Raw genomic sequence first — 26724 nt, 5'->3', positions numbered from 1 at the left:
CCACAACAGAGCATTGTTCCTATCCCATGGCTCATGAGGAACTTTGTCAAAAGCTTTCTAAAAATCTAGATATACTATTTCAATCAGCTCATCTTTTTCTACATGATTATTCACATCTGCAAAGAAATGAAGCAAGTTGGTGAGGCAAGACTTCCTGTGGTTGAGCCCATGCTGACTCTGACCGATTAAGCCATATTTGTCTATGTGTTCTGTAAATTTTTTCTTTATAATAGTTTTCACTATCTTTCCCAGAACTGAAGTCAGGCTTCCTAGTTTGTAATTTTCTGGATCACCCCTGGAACCCTTTAAAAAAATTTGTCATTATGTTGGCCACCCTCCAATCTTCAGGTGCTACGGACAATTTTAATGACAGGCTACAGATCACTAGCAGCAGATCAGCTATTTCATGTTTGAGTTCTTTCAATACCCTAGGGTGTATACTATCTAGACCAGGTAATTTATCACCCTTTAAGTTATCAATTTGGCTAAGTAGAAACAAACCGGAGAAAATATTTATTCACACAATGTGTAGTTAGACTCTAGAATTCGTTGCTGGGGAATGAGGTGAAATCAGTTAGCTTAGCGGGGTTTAAAAAAGGTTTAGATAATTTCCAAAAAGAGAAGTCTATAAGCCATTATCGAGATGGCTTGGGGAAATCCACTGCTTGTTTCTAGGCTAAGCAACATAAGATCCGTACTTGGGATGTAGCTAGGTACTTGGGACCTGAGCTGGCTACTATTGGAAACAGGATACTGGGCTTGATGGGTCTTCGGTCTGTCCTAGTATTAGCAGTTCTTCAACATCACCCATGAAAACCATTTATAGTTCAGGTATTTATTTAAACATTTATCAGTATAAACTGTAAAAAACAAACAAAAAACCCCAGAACAAAGCCGTTTAAATACTAATAAAAGTAAAGAAAAGAATGCCATGTACATGATAGGAAAGGAAGGGAAACAAATTCAAGCATGTAATCAAAACAAAAAAACTAGGGCAGAAATAGAAAGGGAGGTGAGGGAAAGATGAAATCGGGGTGGGGGGGAGAGGAAACCATTGCTAGAGATATACCAACTGCATAAGGGAGGGATCCATCAGGTAAGTCAGTAAGTATGTGAGAATAGCCATGTCTTTATTGTGACCTTGAACTCTTTAATGGAGGTCAAGCCACAAATACGAGAGGCTGGTAAGGCATTCCATTGAGAAAGGGGCTGTAAAACAGAATGCTCATTGTTTATTGGTTTCAAAGTAAACTTGCTTTGGACTTGTAAAAACCAATCAATGGTTGCTCAGAGAATGCAACATGTGAGCAGGGGCATATGATATGGATAGTACCAAAAGATAGTTTAGAATTCCCAAATGAAGGGCTCTGAATGTCAGAAGTTGGACTTTCTGTAGGATTCTTTGTTTGACAGGGAGCCAATGATGAGATTGTAATAGGAGAGAGATTTTATTGTATTTTACTGCCTTACACAGAAGACATATGGCTGTGTTTTGAAGAGTTTGCAATTTCTTTAGCAAAGATACTATTAAGCCAGAGTAGACAATATTCCAAGTTTCCAAGTTGTATTAAAATATGATATCCCACCAATCATGTTGCAGTAGTCGAACCTGGAGACAAATAAGGAGTGAAAAGTGTCAAGATCAAAGAGGTGCTATATTGATTATAAGTGACAAAAAAAGTGACTAAATTAGGTTTTATTAAGTTGGAATCCTGAGGCATAAATGATAATTGAGAGTTCATAAGTATTCCAAGATAGCAAAAAGTGTCAACGGGAAAGATCTTAATACTGAATAACGAGATTGAGTCAACTGTTTTAGGAAGAGAGCTTGCTAGCCAACAGGTGATAGCTTTTCCAAAAATGACTGAGCTTTTCCAAAAATGATATAAGTCTAATTTACCATCGGACCTTCAGCCCTGCAAACAGTTTCATAGAGAATACAACTACTATCTAAAATTTTGCAAAAATATCTTATTCCACTACTATTATAAAGAAGTCACCTAATCTAACTAAGGAGCTTTACTAACTCTTTCATCAACACACCACTAGGCACGTTGATCTATCCAAACTTAAGTCCTTAATTCAGGATTTAGAAGAAGAAATCTATTTATTAAAACTATGCAGTTCCATATCACATACATAAAATCTTGTTTCCCTGCGATTACCACATATAACATAGACCTATCTAAACAACATCATAATCATCCCTCTTATGAACAGGGATAAAACGCAAATTCAGTCAATTCAGAAATACAGGCAGGCTTTAAATCATATACATTTCAGCAGTTGCAGTTCTGGTGCTATCAGCAAAGATCTAGTGACTGGAAGCAAGCAGTAGTAGCCAATGTTTATGAAGCACTGACGAGCTGGTGAAGGTAGACAATTCCCCATATTACCTGACTAGGGAGTAAGTAAGAAGTTCTTAAAAGTCATTAAAATTATTACCAACTCAGAAAGATTTGATCATGTTACTCCATTATTAAAGAATGCACACTTGTTACCTATTCCGCATTGAATTACATATAAAATTGCTTTATTAACTTTCAAAACTCAAAAAAACTAATGCCCCCGCTTTCATAGATAGACTTTTAATGCCATATGATCCCCCAAGAACTTTAAGGTCCGCCTTGCAATGTACTCTCAACGTCTCCTGACTTAAAATAATTGGCACTTGTCGTGCTGCCATCTTTTCGCTCACTGCTCCCTCAATTTGGAACTCTCTCCCACTTTATATTAGAGCAGAACAAAACTTGGATAAATTCAAGAGTAGTTTAAAATGTTTTCTTTTTAAAGATGCCTATGATTGAGTTATCCTTTCTTTTATTCCTGAAACCAATCCCTACCTTTTCATATCCCATTGTTTATACCCTTTTGCGTTTTTTTTATGCTTATAAGTTGTAGTTCTTCCTTTTTTCCTCTTGTTTACAATGCCTTTTCCCAATCAAGTCTGTCTGTTGTACAAAGATTCTGTCTATTATCTGTTGTTTGTTCCCCCATCGATATTTAAAGCATTTAATTGTACAACACTTCAAATGCAATCATAAGCGTTTAATCATAATTTTAATAAACTATGAAACTATGAAATAGTAAAGCATGGGAGAGTGAGGTAGCCAAGTAAAAGCAGACTTACCATAAAGGTCCTTGCTGTTCAGGAACAATAACAAGCCAAATAGAAATTGTTGGAGAAATTATATTGTTGTGTTCCAGAGCAACAGATACAATATGGAAGTAGATATAGTTTCAAGTTTCAAGTTTATTTGAAATTTGATGAATCGCTTATACATAAAATACTAAGCGATGTACAATAAAATCCAAATTTGAATGTAAAATAAAATACAGAATAATGATAACAAATAAAACACTAAGCGAATTACTATAAAATCCAAATTTGAACATATATTAAAATACAAGGTAATAATAATAACTAGCTGATTACCCGGCGTTGCCCGGATATTTATTTATCCCAAAATGTCCAACCCCCTACATGTCCCACCCCCCTATGTCCCACATGTCCCACCCCCACGTTACCCCCCCCCCACATGTCCCATATGCCCCACCCCCATGTCCCAACCCCCTACCCTCCACATGTCCCAAAGGAATGTCCCTCTCTATGGGGCTGAACTTAGACTTAAACGGCATCGGGAGTGTCGGTATTTATCTATGCGAGCCCGAAAACTATGGGTTGGACATAAATATCTGTCGCTTTTGATAATTTTAACATATCACCCCCTTCCCACCCCCACAGTATTTTACCCTGTCCCACCTGCACAATATTTTTCCCAGATAGTAAGTCTTATGTGTACAAAGTTTGGTTGAAATCTCTCCATGTGTTTCAGAGTTATGCTGAGTATTCATCTGTGAGCCCGAAAACACTATGGGGTAGATACTAAAATCTGTCATTTTCAATCATTTTTACATATCCCCCCCTTCCCACCCCACAGTGTTTGTCCTCAGATAGTAAGTAATGTGTATGTCAAGTTTGGTTGAAATATGTCAATGCATTGAAGAGTTATGCTGGAACATACATACATACACACACACACATATATTCAAATTATAATGTGAAATATTTGACAAAATGAATACAATACAACTAACGCAAAACTTGATTATAAACAACATTTTTAGTTTCACCTCCAGGAGCAAGAACATATAAAATCTTGGGTGAACCCACCATTGAGCAAGCAACATAGAGTTGTGGGCCGCGAGACCCCCAGAACATATCACCCCAGGTAGTGAGGGATCAGCATACCAAGTTTCGTTCAAATCGGTCAAGCCGTTTTTGAATTACTGTGAGAATGGCAGCTTTTTACATTTTTTCCATTGACATGAATGGGTGAAATCTGATGTTCTGTTTGTAGCTCCGCCCACGTGTGCAGGTGGGCCGCGAGACCCCCAGAACATATCACCCCAGGTAGTTGGAATTACTGTGAGAATGGCAGATTTTTACATTTTTTCCATTGACATGAATGGGTGAAATCTGATTTTCTGTTTGTAGCTCCGCCCATGTGTGCAGGTGGGCCGCGAGACCCCCAGAACATATCACCCCAGGTAGTGAGGGATCAGCATACCAAGTTTAGTTCAAATCGGTCCCACAGCTTTTTACATTTTTCCCATTGACTTGAATGGGTGAAATCTGAAGTTCTGTTTGTAGCTCCGCCCACGTGTGCAGTTGGGCCGCGAGACCCCCAGAACATATCATCCCGGGTAGTGAGGGATCCGCATACCAAGTTTTGTTCAAATCGGGCAAGCCGGTTTTGCGGAGGCAGGTTTTACATTTTTTCCATTTACATGAATGGGTGAAGTCTGATTTTCTGTTTGTAGCTCCGCCCACATGTGCAGGTTGGCCGCGATACCCCCAGAACATATCACCCCAGGTAGTGAGGGATCAGCATACCAAGTTTCGTTCAAATCGGTCAAGCCGTTTTTGAATTATTGTGAGAATGGCAGCTTTTTACATTTTTCCCATTGACTTGAATGGGTGAAATCTGAAGTTCTGTTTGTAGCTCCGCCCACGTGTGCAGTTGGGCCGCGAGACCCCCAGAACATATCATCCCGGGTAGTGAGGGATCCGCATACCAAGTTTTGTTCAAATCGGGCAAGCCGGTTTTGCGGAGGCAGGTTTTACATTTTTTCCATTTACATGAATGGGTGAAGTCTGATTTTCTGTTTGTAGCTCCGCCCACATGTGCAGGTTGGCCGCGATACCCCCAGAACATATCACCCCAGGTAGTGAGGGATCAGCATACCAAGTTTCGTTCAAATCGGTCAAGCCGTTTTTGAATTATTGTGAGAATGGCAGCTTTTTACATTTTTTCCATTGACATGAATGGGTGAAATCTGATGTTCTGTTTGTAGCTCCGCCCACGTGTGCAGGTGGGCCGCGAGACCCCCAGAACATATCATCCCGGGTAGTGAGGGATCTGCATACCAAGTTTCGTTCAAATCGGTCAAGCCGTTTTTGCGTGATCGCGGCACATACATACATACATCCAATTTTATATATATAGATAATAACAATAAATCAAAATAAAAAGGGGGTTTGACCTACAGACCAACAAACTCAACTGGAAGGAAGGGAAGAGGGAATCAGGTTACAACATTAATCATTTTAAAACGAGAGAAACATAAAAGGAAAAAACAATAGGAGGGTTACTTTTTTTTTTATTTTTTTATTTTTAAAAAGACTGGTGCTCTGCAATTATTCCATATATGAGGTAAACGCATCTTTAAACAGAAGGGTTTTTAAGTTAGTTTTGAAATGACTATTATCTTTTTCATCTCTAATATATTTGGGGAGAGAATTCCAGGTTTGAGGTGCAACTACTGAGAATATATCATATCGTTTTGTGCCAATCACTTTCAAAGAAGGGACTACCAAAAGATCTTGGCTTGATGAGCGAAGGGAACGAGAAGAGTTGTATGGGATGAGTATCCTGTTTATAAATTGCGGTTCATTTGTAGATAAAGTTTTAAATACCAAAAGTAAAATTTTGAAGATGATGCGATGATTGATGGGAAGCCAATGTGAGGCAATCAGAAAAGGGGATACATGGTCATATTTTTTCCCGTTGTGAATTAATTTAACGGCAAGATTTTGAATTATCTGCAGGCGTTTCTTTTCTTATAGGAGACTGCCTCAGGGTATGTTCTTATGTGGGTCACATGGCTGACTGAACAGGTAGCAGTGAAAGCCACCAGGGCTTGGGAAAGAGCAGGTAGTCTTCCAATGACAGTGAAGTACTTGTGGGTCATGTAGCATCACTAGGGTTCAGAAATAAGCAGATAGGCTTCCAGTGAGGTAAAGACTGAAGCATAGAATTCATTCAGTCTCTCCATTATGGCCCTTTTGTTCCTTCAGGATCTAACATCCTATATAGATTCCCTCATAGGTGTTCTGCTTCTGAAGCACCTGAAAAAAATTGTTGCTGCAAGCTTTTGCCTCTGTGCATGGTTCTCCCCATCCCCTATATTATTTAGGAATAAACCTGGAGATAGCAGGTTGTCACATGTTTATCAATGCTGATGATATTACTATTTTGTTTCAAATAGATGATGTGCTATAGGAAGATCAGAGGATATCTCAGTGTTTTCATTTGATCATAGATTGGATAAGTACTAACTATCTGAAATTGAACAAATATAAAACAAAATGTTTACTAATTGGTTCAAGGAAGCACAAGGCGCCTACAAGTTCTGAGCATAAGAACATAAGAATTGCCACTTCTAGGTCAGACCAGTTGTCCATCGTGCCCAGAAGTCCACTCACGCGGTGGCCCTAGAGGTCAAAGACCAGTGCCCTGACTGAGACTAGCCTTACCTGCATACGTTCTGGTTCAGCAGGAACTTGTCTAACTTTGTCTTGAATCCCTGGAGGATATTTTCCCCTATAACAGCCTCCAGAAGAGCGTTCCAGTTTTCTACCACTCTCTGGGTGAAGAAGAACTTCCTTACGTTTGTACAGAATCTTTTCCCTTCTAACTTCAGCGAGTGCTCTCTCATTCCCTTCACCTTGGAGAGGGTGAACAGTCTCTCTTTCTCTACTAATATCTTGAATGTTTTGATCATGTCTAACATTCTGCTGATTTAGCCACCAGCACACACTGAGCAGAAGATTTCAATGTATTGTCTATGATGACACCTAGCTCTTTTTCCTGGATGGTTACTCCAACTGGATTGTGGCCCTTGAGGAGGGACTTTGACACCCCTGATCTAGAATCAGATAATAATAGTAAATTTTGAAGAAATAAGGCCAGTACTTGTCTGACTTGCATCATATGTGTCTGTATATGGCCTTTTGGTTGAGGATTAACTGGAGAGGGCTTCAATGGCTGGGAGGGTGGAGATAGGCTGGAGTGAGCTTTGACAGAGACTTCAGCAGTTGGAACCTAAGCACAGTACTAGGTAGAGCTTTGGATTCTTGCCCAGAAATAGCTAAAAAGAAAAATTAAATAAATTAAATTGAATCAGGTTGGGCAGACTGGATGGACCATTTGGGTCTTTATCTGCCATCATCTACTATGTTAAATCTTTGGAGCATTATACAAAAAATCATCAACATGGTTAGGTTAGGGCTGGAGTTATATGGAAAGGAAGAGAGTTGGATTTGATGCACTGCCTTTCTGTGGTTACAATCTAAGTGGTTTACATTGTCATGGGCAGGGCAGTGCTGTGCCATCTAAAACACCCGTGTACCCTAAACAGACCCAGAAAGGGACCTATATTCCTTGCCCAGAAGGTGCCAGAGCATCCCAAATCCACGAGAATGACCAGGATGTGGGTAAAAGTAAAAACTCTCACATTAACAGGAGAGAGGTTACCTGTCAAACCAGACCTTGGGCTGCAGTTTCCCAGGAGAAGGAAAGAGAGCAACCCTAGGGTCCTTGGATATTAATGACTATACTAAATACACAGAGGAAGCACCTGTGAGGAAAAACAAGCCTTATCAGTGTGTGCCCTGTTACACAACAGAGAGTGAGAGGAGAGTGGAGAGAGGAACCCAAGCAGCAGAGGGAGGACTTGGAGGAAAGCTCCAGCCTTCAGGAGAAAGCAGACATAGAAATGCTGAATGCTGCTGAGAATAATGGAGAGTCCTCATTAGAACAGCTCCAGCCCATGGAAGTTATTCCCGAATGGGCAAGTAATCCCCAGAATGGGGTTGGAGAGGAAGCAGCCATGGAGGTGCTGCTGACCCCGCAAAAAAGGTTGGGAGCTACAGAAATTGTAAATACTTTTCTTTCAACTTTATAAGTGAACTGGGTACTGTGAAGGCTTGCTGTGGCTCTTACTTAGAGTGGGGGATGGGATAGAAGCACTGATATCCCTGCAGTACAGGCTGAGGGGAAATGTTCCAGCTGTGTGATTACTGCTATCTCCATTTGCTCTAACCTGAATCCTTAGCTGATAAAGCCATTAAGGACTAGTGCTGTGCACAAAGCCTAAGAAGGAGTTAGGTGAAGCTTTTGTTTTGAATGATAAATACTAACGCCTGTCCCGGGAAGAAACCTGAGAGGGAGATTTGTAAAACCCTTTCAGCAGAGAGAAGGGACAGACCTCTGCTAAACTGTTCCAGTTTGCCCTAGAGACAAAGGTTTTTTTTTTTGGTTTTTTTTTTTCATAAACTGTTTTGAGTTTCAAAGTGATTATTGTGTCCTATTTGAAGCTGAAGATGATTATTTTGAATTGTAAATGATTGCAGGCACTCCCCACAGCACTGTTTGTGGTCAAGTTCTGTTTGGTTTTTTTTGTGGCAAGAAAAAAAGAAATTGCTGAATTTAAGCCTTGGATCTTTCTGACTATTATTTGGAGGCTCATGGGAATGAGTAACCACCTGTCCATAATGGCTGGCGGCACAATATATTATATACAGGTACTTATATATATATATTTTTTTTTTTATTTTTTTTTATTTTAATTATTATTTTTATCTGGGGCAATGGAAGGTAAAGTGACTTGCCCAGAGTCACAAAGAGCTGCATTGGAATGAAACAATTCCCCTGGTTCTCAGCCTGCTGCACTAACCATTAGGTTATCCTCTACAATGAACCCATTAGAAGGGTACACAAATGAATATCTGAGTCTCATTCCTGGGTGACTGGTAAAATTCTTCAGGCTCGCTATGGGATTTCAGTCAGAAAAACTAAACAACAGTATGTTTCTAATCTAATCTAATTCAGTCTCACTCTGTCTTCACCAGCTTTTTCATGTGGTGGTTAGTCTTTGTGCCCCCCCTCTAGCACAGTTAGTCATGGTCAGGAGTGAAGGGCTACTACTCGGACTGGAGGAGGGTAACAAGTGGGGTCCCGCAGGGCTCGGTACTCGAGCCGCTGCTATTTAATATATTCATAAATGATCTAGAATCAGGGACGAAGTGTGAGATAATAAAATATGCAGACGACACCAAACTATTTAGTCGAGCTCAGACTAAAGAGGACTGCAAAGAATTGCAAAGGGACTTGAACAAACTAGGAGAATGGGCGACAAGATGGCAGATGAAGTTCAATATTGAGAAATGTAAAGTATTACATGTGGGAAGCAGAAATCCGAGGTACAACTGTACGATGGGAGGGATGTTATTGAATGAGAGTACCCAAGAAAGGGACTTGGGGGTAATGGTGGACATGACAATGAAGCCAACGGCGCAGTACGCAGCGGCCGCTAAGAGAGCGAATAGAATGCTAGGTATAATCAAGAAGGGTATTACTACCAGAACGAAAGAAGTTATCCTGCCATTGTATCGGGCGATGGTGTGCCCGCATCTGGAGTACTGCGTCCAATATTGGTCGCCGTACTTTAAGAAAGACATGGCGTTACTAGAGAGGGTTCAGAGGAGAGCGACACGTCTGATAAAAGGGATGGAAAATCTTTCATACGCTGAGAGATTGGAGAAACTGGGACTCTTTTCCCTGGAGAAGAGGAGACTTAGAAGGGATATGATAGAGACTTACAAGATCTTGAAGGGCATAGAGAAAGTAGAGAGGGACAGATTCTTCAAACTTTCAAAAAATAAAGGAACAAGAGGGCATTCGGAGAAGTTGAAAGGGGACAGATTCAAAACAAATGCTAGGAAGTTCTTTACTCAACGTGTGGTAGACACCTGGAATGCGCTTCCAGAGGACGTAATAGGGCAGAGTACGGTATTGGGGTTAAAGAAAGATTTGGACATTTTGTGTACTAGAAAAGGGGATAGAAGGGTATAGATAGAAGAGTACTGTACAGGTCCTGGACCTGTTGGGCCGCCGCGTGAGCGGACTGCTGGGCGCGATGGACCTCGGGTCTGACCCAGCGGAGGCAATGCTTATGTTCTTATGTCAGATCAATACTGAGAATTATGCTATGTTTTTGATCATTAAGCCTCCCACCATTCTAGGTACCATCTCTATTGACTCTTCTAGGGGCCTAGGTCCATCTATTGGTCCTTTCTCCACCCATAGTATTGACACTGTTGTTTCCTCCTGATTGGATTAAATCTCTTGGAAGGGCTGTGTCTCACTGGTTGAGCTACTGCCTCTGCACCCAGAGGTTGTAAGATCAAATCCTGGTGCTGCTCCGTGTGACCCTCCCAGGCAAGTCACTTAATCCTCCAGTGCCCAAATGCCACCTATTGAAGCCATCTGATTTCTTTGGGTTCACAAAGCCTCTTGCTTTGCCCAGTTGCAACTAACTCTAGCATTTCTTTGAAAATATTTGTGTGTTCACTGGGGTGGGGATGGGGGATATCCTGGTCTCCTCCCTTTCTTTTCCCCCTATATTTTTTCAGTAGTGAAAATAGCTTTCTATGTGTAGCTGATTTTTATTTTTTTCTTTGAGACCTCTTATGAAAGTCAAATTCATCAAGATATTGTTGCACACTCTGGTCATGATTGGTCTTGTAATTCCTTGCTGTCAAAATGGCTTTGACTCACGGAAAATACTGTTGCAAAATCTCTTTGTAATGTGAAATGAAATGATTATGCTAACACTTTTTTTTATATGAGCATCACTGGCTCATCAAATGATATGTTAAATTCTCATTCTGGCTCATTGTGCATTTTACACCACATTTCCTCTTTCCCTGCTGTGATTCAGCTGAACTCTACATATGGATCCATTTTGGGGGTTTCTGAATTAGCTTTATGAAATTCATTCCCTTTGAATGTATAGTATATATGCAAAATTCTACTTTTCAAAAACTAAAAAGAGGGTATAAAGCTGGTTCTTTTGACAAGCATTCCCTAATTTTGTATATTAACATGAGATTAGGTGGTGGTCTTGATAAAAGTAAGTCAGCTTTTCTCTTTTGTGTTTCCTGCTACTCGATGCTCAGGGGTGTCAAAGTCCCTCCTCGAGGGCCGGAATCCAGTCGGGTTTTCAGGATTTCCCCAATGAATATGCCTGAGATCTATTTGCATGCACTGCTTTCAATACATATTCATTGGGGAAATCCTGAAAACCCGACTGGATTGTGGCTCTTGAGGATCGACTTTGACACCTGTGCTCTAGAGAATACTGCTGTGTTACTACACACTGGGGCTGTACTGAATATTCACATTCAGCCCCCAATAGTGCCCCAAATATATTGTATTATTCATAATTGGCTGACTAGTGATTTAAATTCCAATATGAATAATCCAGGGCTCCACTGTGCTAAATCCTACTGAAATAAACACTTGATCTCTGATTTCACATTGCTTCTTTTATTATTTTGTTATGGTTAAACTCGGTGCCTATTATTCATAGTAAATGAAATGATGGCAGACCTGAACGGTCCATCCAGTCTGCCCATTAAGTATTCTCATTAAAAAATACATGATTAAATTAAACTTGTCTCTTCTTTGATATTTCTGGGCATAGACTAAAAGTCCTCCTAGTATTGTCCTAGGTTCCAGCTGCTGAAGTTCCCATCTAAGCTCACTCTAGCCCAGGGATCTCAAAGTCCCTCCTCGAGGGCCACAATCCAGTCAGGTTTTCAGGATTTCCCCCAATGAATATGCATTGAAAGCAGTGCATGCACATAGATCTCATGCATATTCATTGGGGAAATCCTGAAAACCCGACTGGATTGCGGCCCTCGAGGAGGGACTTTGAGACCCCTGCTCTAGCCTATGCAACCATCCTGTTTGTAGGATAGCTACCATAAAGTCTGACCAGTAACATCCTCATGTTCCAAGTTAGTGGAGTTCCCATTGATGCCCTCCCCAGCCCACTCTACACCAAATCACCATATATGCAGGGCCAGATTTTCCTATAGGCTAACTAGGCTTCAGCCTAGGGCCTCAAAATCAAGAGGGGCCTACATTCAAATTGTTAGCAAAATTAAAATTACACTATTCTAAAAATAGTGAACACTAAAATACTGAACCGAAAATAAGAAGAAATTCTACACTTCAGGATCGGAACCGGCTCCGGCCGCAACGGGGCACCGACTCGGCTTCTCCCTTTCTTTTTCTCGCCCTGGGAGGAGGATCGGGGAGGGAAAGACATCAGTCTGGAAACAGCTGGGCAAAGCCCAGCCCCGCGGGGAGAGAAGCAAAACGTGGATCCGTCAGGACAGGGCAGCCCAGACTGGCATCGGGGGTGGGGTGGGGGGTTTTAGTGGAAGGGGGATGGGAGGCAGGCAGGCTGGCATCGGAGGGGGGTGGGGGGGTTTAATGGAAGACAGGCAGGCAGGATGGCATGGGGGGGTGTTCAATGGAAGGGGGATGGGAGGCAGGCGGGCATCGGAGGGGGGGTGAGGTGAGGAAGGACGCACTGGGGGCACTATGGACATAGGAAGGGGCAATGTTGTGTGTTATGTTTGATTAGTTATTCCAACAGCACATGTCAAAAAACATCCAAATTACAACATCTAACATATCATAAGTCATGTCCTATCCCTTGAAATTTCCCAGCTAGACAGTGTCGTACTAGCTCTTAGGGTCCCTAACTCCCCAAAGGCCTGCGGTACTGCAGAGCCTGAAAACCCAAATCGTTTGAGGCGGTGACACACTCAAGCGAACCATATCCTTTTATCAAAAAAATAACATCCCCTCAAACTTCAAACCCAATCCCAAGGAGTGCAGGGCAGGGGGTAGGATGCCCCAAGCACCGTCTTGATGCAAGTACTATATATGGTGCTGAGAATAAATGTCCAAATAAGTGTTCTCGACTTTTTTTTATTTATTATCCGTGTCACATTTTTTATAAAGGTTAGTACCAATAACAACATATTTCATTTAACATATTGATATATATCACAGTAATGATGTATTTTATTATCTCTCATGTAATTTACAAACTTAAAAATGGGAGGTGAAAGGGCCTCATAAGTGGAATAGCCTAGGGCCTCTTTTCATCTAAATCCGGCCCTGCATATATGGGACACAAACCATACAAGTCTGTCCAATACCGGCCTTAGTTCTTTAATTTATACCACTTGTTTTCTAATTAGAGATCCTCTGTGTTTATCCCACACTTTTTTTGAATTCCATCACCGTTTTACTCTCCACCGCCTCCCTCGGGAGGGCATTTCAGGCATCCACCACCCTCTCCGTGAAAACATTATTCCTAAGTCTTCCTCCATGCAGCCTCAATTCATGCCCAAGTATTTAAATGTCTGTATCATATTTCCCCTGTCCCTCTTTCTATAAACATGTAGGCCACAATTCTGTACAGGACGCACTGCAGTTATGTGGCGGAAGGTGCCCTACTGACATCTAACTGACCAATCGGGGGGGGCGGGGGCACATTTCTAAAAATAAATTGAAGGTGCTGCTCTAAGACACATGTCTCGCACAATCGTGATCCTACAAATGGCGCTGGTGCATGATTGAAACATAATTGGTGGCCATTTCTTAGGCTGACGCCAAAACTAGCACCGTTTATAGAATCCAGGCTGTATTACCTTTGTGAAATGGAAAATATACATGCAGCTATTTGCTTCACTCATACCCCTTTGAAGTCTCCGCATTGTGCAGATCGTCACTTATAAATAGCGGCTTTTTTAAAATCCCTGTTTTCATGTGTAAATGCTAATATTTCCTTGCAGAGATGCTGTTAAAATAGAGGCCTTTGCAAAGATGCCAACTTATCCAGTCCCAGGATGGAGATTTTGACACGGCCTGGTTTTCAACTGGCATCCCAGAGTAGTGTAGGATTTGTAGAACCCATTGAAATAAGAGCTGCAAGTCCCATAATGCACCCAGGATGGAGTGGTCAGAAATCCAGGACTGTCCCAAAATCTCAAGACTGGAACTGGGTATTCTGCCTTTATATATTGATATTTTATGAACTGTTGTAATCTGCCATGAGCTGATGTATTCAACTACATGGAATATAAATGCCATGTTAACATAAAGGCTCCTTTTACTAAGTAGCATAAGAGCATTTTAATGTGGTCCGATGAGGTAAATGCTCTGATAGAATTCCTATGAACGTTGGAGCATTTACCTCACCATCCCGCTGTAAAATTATCTCCCTTTTACAAAACTGTAGCGTGGCTTTTAGCACCTTTTAGCTGTGGTGGTAACAGCTCCGACGCTCATAGCACCACGGCCAGTGCTAAAAAAACATGCTACGGTTTTGTAATAAAAAGGGGGGGGGAGGGGATAAGAATCAGAACATAGTAATAAATGAAGCATGGTGACAACTGCAGTGCATTATAAGAAATTGATATTTTTACTTCTTCCTATATTTCCCTTTAGAAAAAGACTTTTTTAAATATTTCTCTTTTGTATACAACTGTTGTATTTATTCATTTGGATTTATTTACCACCTTTTTGAAGGAATTCAGAATAAGTCACACATAAGTAATAGATAATTACAGCTGTAAAAATATTCAAATAACAATATGAGGGGGTGCTGAAAAGTTCTCAGCCCAACCAAGAAGAGAATGCCGTGGATATGGTTCAATCGATGATCTGAAACAATGAATTTTGTTTCTGCAAATTGGCACTTAACAAAATAAGATACTCTTTTTTTCAGCTACAGTGGCAAAATTACGCTCAGAATTTAGGAAGTTGGTTGAGCTGAAAACTTTTCACCACCCCTTCGTGCAAGGTATGTTATACTAGTATGCTACATTACTATGTCAACCAATACGTAATAAAACATTTGATAGACAGTATAGGGTATAAGCAAAGATAGAACTGATTGGGCCTATTTGACAAAGCCACAGTAGTAATTCTCCCATGGCAAATGCACCAAAGTTCCTAGGAATTGAATGGGCTTTGCTGTATTTGCCAGAGGGGAATCACTACAGTGGCTTTGTAAAAGGAGCCCATAGATGAAATGCTTATGGGCTTAACCATGGACACATTAACTTGCCTGAGCGTGCATGATGGATGGCTTGGGAATGGTAATAGAAGGGCGGGTAGGAAAGGGTTAAAAATGTGGGAAATGTAGTTGTGTAAGACTGTTGAGAGAAGGGATTAGTGGCTTGTGTGAAGAAGGGAGGAGCTGGGGATAGAATGTTAAGGCTGAGGTTTTGGCGGGCTTTTATTGTGTGGAAGAGGGTGAGAAGAAGGGAGTGTGGGAACGGGTGGGGAAAAAAGGTCCTGCCCATTTCTCCCTCCTTGCTAGGAGTAGCCAGCGGTAGGGGGTGGCCTGTGGGATTCCATTGCAGCTATGATAGAAAGAGGAGTGGTAGTGGTGCAGCAAGGGTAGGAGGCACATGCGGTGGTGACATCTCCCTCCACCTGTGCCCTCCTCTCCACCCTCCAGCTCCTTACACACCACCAGCCTTCTCTCCAACCCCCTGCTCCTTCCGTTCCACAATCATGCTCTCCCTTCCTATCCCCGGTCTATAAATTTAAGGTTTAGTTTAGTTTAAATTTACACCAGCACGAGCAGCTTCTCTGGCCTGCTGCTCACACTTGCTTTCCCTCTGATGTCACTTCCTGGCCCTCCGACCCAGAAGTGTAATGTAATGTAATGTAATTTATTTCTTATATACCGCTACATCCGTTAGGTTCTAAGCGGTTTACAGAAAATATACATTAAGATTAGAAATAAGAAAGGTACTTGAAAAATTCCCTTACTGTCCCGAAGGCTCACAATCTAACTAAAGTACCTGGAGGGTAATAGAGAAGTGAAAAGTAGAGTTAGAGGAAAAATAAAAATAAAATAAACATTTTAACAAGACAGCATTGATCTAAATACTTTGGAAGGTAGAAGAGAGGAGAGAAAGGAATAGAAGCAGAAGGGGGAGCCGTTGAACAGTAGAATTCTGGAGAAATTTAAATGATAGAAATAGAACAAAACAAAGACAAAAGGCAAAACAATAGATAAGATTAAAGATAAATCATAAGCTGGAAAGAAAAATAAAATAAAACTTTGTCTTCAATCCACGGTTTCAGCGTCAGTGATGAAGTGGAGCAAGTAAGTTTAGGAGGAGCGATTGACGTTTCCAGAAAGGGCTTCTTCAGGGAAGAGACTTGGCAGACAGTCCCAGGATGCCTATGTCTCCTCCCCTGCGATGTTCTCCCATCCATGCATTCCCTCCCAGACACACTGCCCGTGCCCCAGCCGCTCCAAGGAGGCTGCCCCAGATGAGGCCCACGGTGAATGCAGGATTCTCTCCTCTGCGGGAAAGCCGCCCGGAGCCGACAGTCGATCTTCTTAGCGGATTGCATGGGGGGAAGAGTTCACACTCCTGGCAGGATCGGGTCTGTAGGCTCTTGGTGGTTGCGGTAGGTCTCGCTGCTGCTTGTATGTAAAAGCAGTTGTTTTTCTACTGCTGCTGATATTTAAAGCAGGTAGATTGATCTCTTAAACGGGATATAGGGGGAGGAGCTCACATGCCTGGTTGGATCGGGGCAAGGGCTCCTATTATAGGCTGCTTAGGTGTAAAAGCAGTTGATCTCCTACTTCTGATAATATTTAAAAGCAAGCATATTGATTTTTCCAACGGAATGCTGGGGGAAGAGCTTACTTGTTTGGCTGGATCAGGGCAAAGGGCTCTCGGTAGTGGTGGCTGGTCCTGTTGCTGCTTAGGTGTAAAAAACAGTTGATCTTCCTAGTGGACTGCAGGGGGAGGTGGAGCTCACACTCTTGGCTGGATCGGGTCTGTGTGCTCTTGGTAGTTGAGGATAGTTCCGCTGCTGCTGAGGTGTAAAAGCAGTTGATTTCCCACTGTTGCTGATATTTAAAAGCAGGTAGATTGATCTCTCCAATGGACTGCAGAGGGAGGAGCTCACATGCCTGGCTGGATCGGGGCAAAGGGCTCTTGGTAGTGGTGGCTGGTCCTGCTGCTGCTTAGGTGTAAAAGCAGTTGATTTTCCTAGCGAACTGCAGGGAGGGTGGAGCTCATATTTTTGCAGGACCGGGACTGTGGGTTTTTGGTGGGTTGGTCCCGTTGCTGCTTAGGTGTAAAAGCAATTGATCTCCCACTGCTGCTGATATTTAAAAGCAGGCAGATTGTCCAGGGAGAGGAGCTCTGCACTCAAACTGCCATCCTCCTCACCTCCAAGTGATTTCAGGTGGAGCCAGGCCTGCACAAGCAGCAGGCAAGAGTAGTTGTTCATGCTAGTGAAGATTTTAAAGAGGTATGGGAGTGGAGGAAAGGAGGGTGCGAGCGTGATGTAGGGAGCGGTGAGGTTCTGGAGCCCCCATCAAGACGGTGCTTGGGGCATCCCACCCCCTGCCCTGCACTCCTTGGGATTGGGTTTGAAGTTTGAGGGGAAGTTATTTTTTTGATAAAAGGATATGGTTCGCTTGAGTGTGTCACCGCCTCAAACGATTTGGGTTTTCAGGCTCTGCAGTACCGCAGGCCTTTGGGGAGTTAGGGACCCTAAGAGCTAGTACGACACTGTCTAGCTGGGAAATTTCAAGGGATAGGACATGACTTATGATATGTTAGATGTTGTAATTTGGATGTTTTTTGACATGTGCTGTTGGAATCAAGTTTCAGGTTTTATTAATCAGACTTCTAGGTGGTTTCCAAAGGTAAAAACCATACAAAGGTAAATGTTTTTAAAAGTTAATTAAAGCTGTGGCCATGTTCTTGCCGCCCAAAATTTGTATTGGTGTTAATGGATATGATAGGGAGTGAGCAGACATGTAGACACGTGGACTCCATATTTGGACAATTTGTCACCAGTGAGTCGTAGCCTTATTCTGAATAGACTACAATGGTATTCTGCCTTGCCTGTTTGACTTATCTACCCCGTCTGTGCACTGTAGTACTCTCTGTTAGATTGGGGGGGGGGGGGGCCTGTGGGGAAGGGAGGGATTGTTGTTTGTGACTGTGGAGAACATCAGAGTACAGTCCTCCATGGTGCCTGACTTTTATTGTAAACATTGTTTTCCGCTGTTGTTGTTTCTGCTGTGTTCTTTGTTTAATAAAAAAAAAGATTTTGAGTGCCTAAGTTAAGATAAAATAGAGTGACAAGAGTTAGAAAACAAGGGGACTAATTTAAGGAAGTTGGACACAAGGTCAGAATGGTAGCTGTTGTTCATTCCCTCTGTAATGCACCTTCATGACCAGTTTGACTAGATTATAAGCTCTTTTTAGCAGGGACTCTCTTCTGCGTTTTCATGTACATCACTGCATAAGTCTAGTAGCACAACTGAAATGATTAGTAGCAATTCCTGCTGGGTTTTGTCGTACCTCATTTCCCTCTGTTTTTGCAGCCCGTATATTTCTCAAGTACCGGTAAATGCTGACTGATCCTGAGCCAGTCGAATTTTCAGGGTATCCATAATGAAAATCCACAAAATAAATTTGCATGTTGTGGAAGCAGTACATCCTCATCTAACTCATGCCCATTCGTAGTGGTTTTCTTTTCTCCAAATATTATAGTTCTTACTCTTCTCCCTTATGTATACGTTCGTCCGTGGATTAAAGGTTCTTTTTACTAAGCCGCGTTAGGGCTTTAACGCGCAGAATAGCGCATGCTACATTGCCGCACGTGCTAAACCTTAATGCCAGCATTGAGCTGGCGTTAGTTCTAGAAGCGTAGCGCGCAGTAATTTCCTGCGGGCGCTAAAAACGCTAGCGCACCTTAGTAAAAGGAGCCCTAAGTTTCTTGTATTAACAATCCCTGGTGATGTCTTATTGTTAATTTTTAACCTTGTTTGATTATATCTGAACATTGTATAATCTTTTATTGTTGTACCCTAGAAGTTTGATTGGGCGGTATAAGAAATTTTAAATAAACTTGAAACTGGAAATCCTGATTACCAGACTGACTCTCAAGTACTCCAGGAACGGTTTCAGAAACACTGTCTGACATGAACATATGTAACTTTGCACAGATACTAAAGTAACTACAACAACCAGTATTTCCTGACAACTGTTATTCTTTTATATGTTGTTGTTGCTGTTAAGTTGCCATCGATTTGTGCTCAAGTCCTAGCAAATTAATGAATTGAGGATTTAAAAAGAAATCGGTTTTGTGGTAGTCTTTCAGATAATCTTGCAGATTTTTCTTTTTTTTTTTTAAATCTTAATACAACTTCTGGCCTGTTTTATCGCAGTTGTATTTTGTTTTGTTTTTTTTATCTTCTGTATCTTGACTCATGCAAACCTGAACAATTTTTTTTTACTTATTTTTTTCTACAATCTTGCCACAACAGGAATCTTCAAGTATTGCCCAAAGGGTCTGATTTACCACACTACCTTCCATTACCCTAATTGATAACTCATTCTATTTTCTAATTCCAGCTATAATAGATTTTTTTAGGCCAATAACTTACTGTTAATGACTTTAGCCAAGATGAACCCATGGATCGCCCAAATGATTCTCGAGGCTCCCACTTACCTCGACTTCAGAAAAACACTCAAAACTTACCTATTCAACAAACAAGCACAGTAACACCCCCTTTCCGGAATTACCTGGCCACATGTTCGACCCATTCCCCCCCATTATTGATCGCTGTCCTCCTGCTCCCCTACCTGCTTCCTTCCTCATCAGCCAAGTTCAGCTAAAATTGTTGTAAATCCAATAAATTGTGGTAAATCGGCCCATTCGGCCCGTTCGGCCCTTCCCCCCCTCTATTGACCGCTTTCCTCCTTCTCTCCTTCCCACTTCTGCTTCTTCAGCCATGTTCGGCTGAAGGTGTTGTAAATCCAATATATTGTTTGTAAATCCAATATATTGTAAATTCAATATATTGTTTGTAAATCGGCATGTCAATGCGGATCCTAATGTAATTGTTGTGAACCGCCTAGAACTCGATGGGTATGGCGGTATATAAGAATAAAATTATTATTATTATATGCAGAACGCGTCAAGCAAGTCTAAGCATCTCTTTCTGCACAACTTCCTGCAATTAAATATCTCCATGAGTAAACTCCTCATGTAGAAAGAAAGTCATAATTAGGGTTTCTTATTTTAAAACTTTCACTGAAAAACATAGATAAAGCACCACAGATGCAATAATAAAGGGACTATTTTACCAAACTGTAATAAAAATGGATTTAGTGTGCAGGAATGAGGATGTGCTAAGGACACTTTTACCACAGGGGTAAAATGACTGATTTTTCTTTTGTCAGTACTAATGGCCATGTGATCATTTTTCCATTGCATGAAGCATTAACAGGTGAGCCCATTTCCACCATTTGCAAGTGTTATGGGCTCACACACTAACCACAGTGGCCTAAGGTTCCAGTTTTTTATGCCAGAGTTTTCAAGGCCTAAATACCAGGTGCCTGTCCAATTTAGGCGTCTAGCAGAAAAACACATCCAAGATAGAAACATAGAAACATAGAAATTGATGGCAGAAAAGGGCCATAGCCCATCGAGTCTGCCCATACCAATGACCCACTCCCTGATTCTTACTCCCCTATAGATCCCACATGAATATCCCATTTCTTCTTAAAATCTGACACGCTGTTGGCCTCAATCACCTGCTGAGGCAGCTCGTTCCAATGATCGACCACCCGTTCGGTGAAGAAGTACTTCCTAGCATCACCTTGAAATTTCCCTCCCCTGATTTTCAGCGAGTGTCCTCTGGTTACCGAGGGCCCTGTAAGACTGAAGATATCATCTTTCACCTCTATACGCCCCGTGATATATTTAAAGGTCTCAATCATGTCCCCCCTCTCTCTTCGCTCCACCAGTGAGTACATCCGCAGTTTTTTTAACCTTTCTTCATACGTGAGATCCCTGAGCCCCAAGACCATCCTGGTAGCCATTCGCTGAACCGACTCAATTCTCAACACATCTTTCCGGTAGTGTGGTCTCCAGAATTGAACACAATACTCGAGATGAGGTCTCACCATGGATCTGTACAGTGGCATAATGACTTCAGGTTTTCTGCTGACAAAACCCCTACGGATGCAGCCCATCATTTGTCTTGCCTTGGACGAAGCCTTCTCTACTTGATTGGCAGCCTTCATATCATCGCTAATGATCACTCCTAAATCACGTTCCACCGTGGTCCTGGACAAGGTTTCACCATTTAGTGTGTAAGTTCTGTGTGGATTTTTTTTGCCTAGGTGCATTACTTTACATTTTTTAGCATTGAAGCCTAGCTGCCAAGTTGATGACCACTGTTCCAGCTGTCGTAGGTCCTGCGTCATAAAGTCAGGCACACTGCTTTTGTATACTATGTTGCATAGTTTGGCATCGTCGGCAAACAGTGATACCTTTCCCTTAAGCCCTTGGGTCAAATCTCCTATGAATAAATTGAATAGAATCGGCCCTAAGACGGAGCCCTGAGGTAATCCACTCATCACTGCTGACGTTTCGGAGGGGGTACCATTTACCATCACCCTTTGAAGCCTACCATCTAGCCAATCCCTTACCCATGCAGTGAATGTATCTCCTAATCTCATCGATTTTAGTTTGTTCAACAGCCTGCGGTGTGGGACGCTATCAAAAGCTTTGCTGAAGTCCAAATATATCACGTCTAGGGACTCCCCGGCGTCCAGATGACTGGTCACCCAGTCAAAGAAGTCAATCAGATCTGTCCATAAGCCACCCATAACCACTCCTACTTTCTAGTAGGCACCTGCCACACAATTGCTTTTAATGCTTGCTAAATATGAGCTCATTGCTCATTAACAGCACTAATTAAACTATTTTGTTGGAATATGACTTGTTATGCCTGTATATGTGGATCGGTTTTGTCACCTACCTTGAAATAGATCATTTGATCTAATGCATTTTTGCTTTCTTAATTGTTGAAATCTGATTTGGTATATTGACATTTTATATTGGGGGGATATTAATGATATTGTCTAGTTATGTCTATGTTATAGGTGGAAATCGTAGGGAAATAAGATTTTGGGCTCCTTTTACGAAGGTGCGCTAGTGGTTTTAGCGCACGCACTGGATTAGCGCACGCTATAGTGTGCCCTAGCCGAAAATCTACCACCTGCTCAAAAGGCAGAGAGCAGAGAAGCAGGGCAGAGAGCAGGGCGGCAGAAGGCAGGGTTGTCGGAAAGGACCTGAGCGACTGGTCTTCAGCAGTCGCTTATTTTTGGGTCAGTCAGCCCAGTCGGTGTCCTTCATTTTGTTTAGTGAATCACCTCCTGCCTACATTTGAATGCCGTTCCCCCCCCCCCCCTCATTTGCACGTGCGGATCGTAGGATGATCGGGACAGAGGTCAGTTAATCGGGCCAGAGGGAAATCGGGTCACAAAGAGGTCGCAAACCAATCTATATACGATCAGTTTGCATAGTGAATCTAGCCCTATGAGTTTAGGCATCAACATATATTGTTATAACCATATATAGAAAAAGTAATAGAAAATGACAAATTTTATGGGACTTTTAAAATTCAAATGGAACAGACTTGATTTCATAGTCATCAAAAACAATCAACAGTTGAATTTTATTTAATATACCACAAAAACAATTATGTAAGCAATTCACAAATCAAAATTTATTAGGGTTGAAATGGGAGAATGAGAACAAGTCTAAATAAGGAATACTGTGATTTTCAACATTGCAGCACCAGGGGACACAAGAATTGATGACAAATAATTGGAAAAACTTAACTAATTAGAGAGTTTTGACAATAGAAATGAAAACACACCATGTCACATTATGCCCGCTGTTGTAGGGCTTTAGAAAGCATTATACCAAAAATGGAAAACATTCTACAAAATCTTGAAATTTCAGATTTGACAACAGCAAACTTAAAGAAAACCGTTTTGCTTGGTTCAAGTTAAATTTTACAAAGATACCTAGATGATTTCCGAGCTCCTAGATGAAGCTTGAATTTTCCCATGATACCAGGTATTATGTATAATAAAATACTTTACATTGGATAAATGCCAGAAAAACATAGCGGTTCTCCTGGTACATTCTGATCTTTCCCATGGCTTGTCTTATACTGTATCATGGAGAGTGAACCAGCAAGACAAACCAAACAGCAGTAGCCCATTTCTGCTATTGTATTATACCAATTAATGAACTAAACAGTGAAGATACCTGTGGCAAGTCATTTAATACTCCATTGGCCCAGGTATGTTAGTTAAATTGTGAACCCACCGGGACAGATAGGGAGAAATACATGAGTATATTTGAATGTAAACTGCTTAGGATTTGAGGGGCTACTGAAAAGTTCTCAGCCCAACCAACAAAGTTGGCATAGTCTCCGTCGAGGGGATAGATTCTGTATGAACGTAAGGAAGTTCTTCTTCACCCAGAGAGTGATAGAAAACTGTAACGCTCTTCTGGAGTCTGTCGTAGGGGAAAACACCCTCCAGGGATTCAAGACAAAGTTAGACCAGTTCCTGCTGAACAAGAACGTGCACTGGTAAGCTAGGCTCAGTTAGGGTGCTTGTCTTTGACCTAAGGGCTGCCGTGTGAGTGGACTGCTGGGCACGATAGACCGCCGGTCTGACCCAGCAGCGTCAATTCTTATGTACACTTATTCAAGTGATTTTTTTCCAATTTTCTTGTTCTGTATTTTTCCAACGGAACAAAAAAAAGTAGAAAATTGCTGGACTATCCCCCTCTTTTACAAAACTGCGATAGCAGTTTCTAGCGCACAGAGCAGCGCTGAATGGCCCGTGCTGCTCCCAACACTCGTAGGAACTCAATGAGCGTCGGCAGCAGCGCGAGCCATTCAGTGCGGCTCCCCGCGCTAGAAAAAGGAGGCCTAAGTGTGTAACCCACGATGGAGACTGTGCCAACTTTGTTGGTTGGGCTGAGAACATTTCAGTAGCCCTCCCTCGTATAAGCGGTATAACAAATAAATAAATGTCATATGGAAAAGAAAAAGAGTGCATACACTCACTCAAGTAGCTAACATTGGGACTCACACCTCAGCCACTCTGCTATGTACATAAGAACATAAGAACTGCCTTCTCCGGATCAGACCCATGGTCCATCGAGTCCGGCGATCCGCACACACGGAGGCCCAGTCAGGTATACACCTGATGTAGTTTTAGTCACCCATATCCCTCTATGCCTCTCGTAAGGAGATGTGGATCTAATTTGCCTTTGAATCCTAGCACAGTGGATTCCTTAATAACCTCCTATGGGAGAGCATTCCAGGCGTCCACCACTCGCTGTGTGAAGCAGAACTTCCTGACATTTGTCCTGGACTTGTCCCCCCTTAGATTCAAACCATGTCCTCTTGTCCGTGTCGCGTTGGACACTTTCATTCCTCCACATTCCAAAAATTTCACACAAGGTGGTATACAAGCCCCTATCTCTATCCCTCCTACTAGTGTCAAAATATTGACCACAGCTTTATTTCTTCCTTTTAACTTTACCATTCAACTTTCAAGTGGTGAAAACAACTTTTAAATACTCACAAAGCACACACTTCCCCCATTGCGGAGGAGCTATTCGGTTATGATGCTAGCTCCAACATTACAATAATACTTTCCCTTCCGACCCCTTGTGACTTACGGTGTCATCAAGTCACACCTTAACTTGTGGTGGTGCCACCTAGGAGCAAATACTTCCATTACTCCCATAGCCCATGTCGTCATTTCAATCTGCTTCTGAGGGCAAAATGCTCATATATTGATCTCAAACACTGCAACTGACCCCCCCCCCTCAACTAAACCCCCAATCACCCACAGACTGCCACCAATACCCCAAACCCCCTTCAGGAGAGAGGGAGGGAGGGAAATTCTGTTCCAATCCCAATCAGCCCCCCACTAGCCCTACCAATAACCATCCCTTATGACCTTATCAAGTGACTCACTTTCCTTCTACCTTGCTTCTTTCCCCCTATTCACCCCACTTCTTCCTATGACTTCCTTCCTCTTAGTGGCCTTGTCTTCGCCCAATGTTATTTGACACCCAGTTAAATATGGGTGGTCCCCTTATTGTAAAATCTTTCAGTCTTAGGCACCTTCCCCCTGCCCTCAACCAGGCTTGTTCATATTGGAGTAAAAGTGCGTCTTCAATAGTATTTGCATGTTTAATGTACAGCACTATGTGCAGCTGATAGCACTATAGAAATAATAAATAGTAGTAGTAGTGTTTTTAAAGTGAGTGGATGATTGCTGTGCTCTGAGTTGGAGTTATAATGTAGAATGCAGAATATCTGGTGGTAGATTCTAAATGAATTTTACAGGGATTTGGAATAACCATTCTGTTACAATCTAAAGATTGTAGACTATGAGAGGGAGTATATGGGATAGAGTAGTGGTCTCAAACTTGTGGCCCGCCAGATACAGTTTTGAGGCCCTCTGTATGTTTATCATAATCACAAAAATAAAATAAAAGAGTTTCTTGATCATATGTCTCTCTTCAGCTATAAATTACAATATTATTATTAAGACTTAGCCAAAAGGAAAGATTTATAAACTATAAAGAGTTTTACCTCACGCAAAATTGGCATTTCTTTAATAAGACATTAACTATTTTTTCTGAGTTTGAGACCACTGGGATAGAGGAAAATGAAAGATATAATAGCATAGCTGTATGAAAGGCTTGAAAATAAGAATGAGAATTTTGCACTTAATTCTGAGAAAAAAGGGGAATTACGTGATCATAATTAGAAGACCTGGAAAGCAAAAGGCTGCACAATTTTGTAGTGTTTGGAGACGTTTATTCTGACTCAAAAGTAGACCTGCATAAATTGAATTACAATAATCAGTTTTAGAAATAAAGAATGCATGAATTGCTATATGGAATGACTCAAAATCCAAAAAATATTGGAGGGCCTGAAGAGAATATAATTTGAAAAAAAAAAAGATTTTACTACATTAGAAATTTGCTGACTAAATGACAATTTGTGGTCTAGCCATACTCCTAAGTATCGAAAACCAAGTACTGGTGAAACTGACTGATCAAAAAGTACCACTTGAGATAAGGTAGAGTTTAATGAACCCGACATTCAACATGCTATTGTTTTGTATAGATTGAGCTTAAGCTTGTCTGAGGAAAACCAATCTTCAACTGCATGAAGCCAAGACTGCAACAGTGTTAAGTCCATGTGGAGGGGTGAAACTGTGACAAGAATAGCATCAGTATAAATACAGAACCATATGTTGAATTTAGGTTTGCAGTGGACTCCACACTCCAAAGGGTAGTCTGGAGACAGCTGCAACACAGAATGACCATTGGGAGAGTAAAGATGAAAATCAACTGAGCATTGTACCTGAAATACCTATTTGAATGAGTCTATTGGAAAGAAGAGTATGATCAACCAAGTTGAAGGCAGGTGATGAATCCAACAAAACTGTAAGAATTAAGTGGTCTTTATCCAGAGTTCTATGCAGATTGCTCAAAACTGATGTGACTATGGTTTCTCTACTATGATGTTGTCCAAAGCCTGGTTGCTGGGATTTGAATTCTGGACATGGGCACAATATGCAAACAACCTATTGAGTCAGAGGCATAGTAAGGG

The 26724-nt window shown here is 41.6% G+C and overlaps 1 protein-coding gene across 9 annotated transcripts in view; it reads left to right on the top strand.

Moving 5' to 3' along the window:
• ZNF385D (zinc finger protein 385D) overlaps window positions 1–26724 on the top strand; it is a 684415-nt gene that overhangs the window by 58217 nt on the left and 599474 nt on the right. Inside the window, exon 1 of one of the 9 annotated variants that reach the window (XM_033929942.1) lies at window positions 7982–8204. The exons of 6 other annotated variants lie outside the window; for them this stretch is intronic. The gene's annotated coding sequence lies outside the window, so the exon portion shown is untranslated. Of the gene's footprint in view, window positions 1–7981; window positions 8224–8251; window positions 8870–26724 lie in introns of those variants that run through there. 2 more of the 9 variants (XM_033929943.1, XM_033929940.1) reach the window with 2 other exon arrangements.

This window comes from Geotrypetes seraphini, chromosome 2, assembly GCF_902459505.1.
Source record: "Geotrypetes seraphini chromosome 2, aGeoSer1.1, whole genome shotgun sequence".
In the NCBI taxonomy this organism is placed as follows: domain Eukaryota; kingdom Metazoa; phylum Chordata; class Amphibia; order Gymnophiona; family Dermophiidae; genus Geotrypetes; species Geotrypetes seraphini.
The sequence above is the reverse complement of the archived record's forward strand: the minus strand, read 5'-3'. Positions and strand labels throughout refer to the sequence as shown.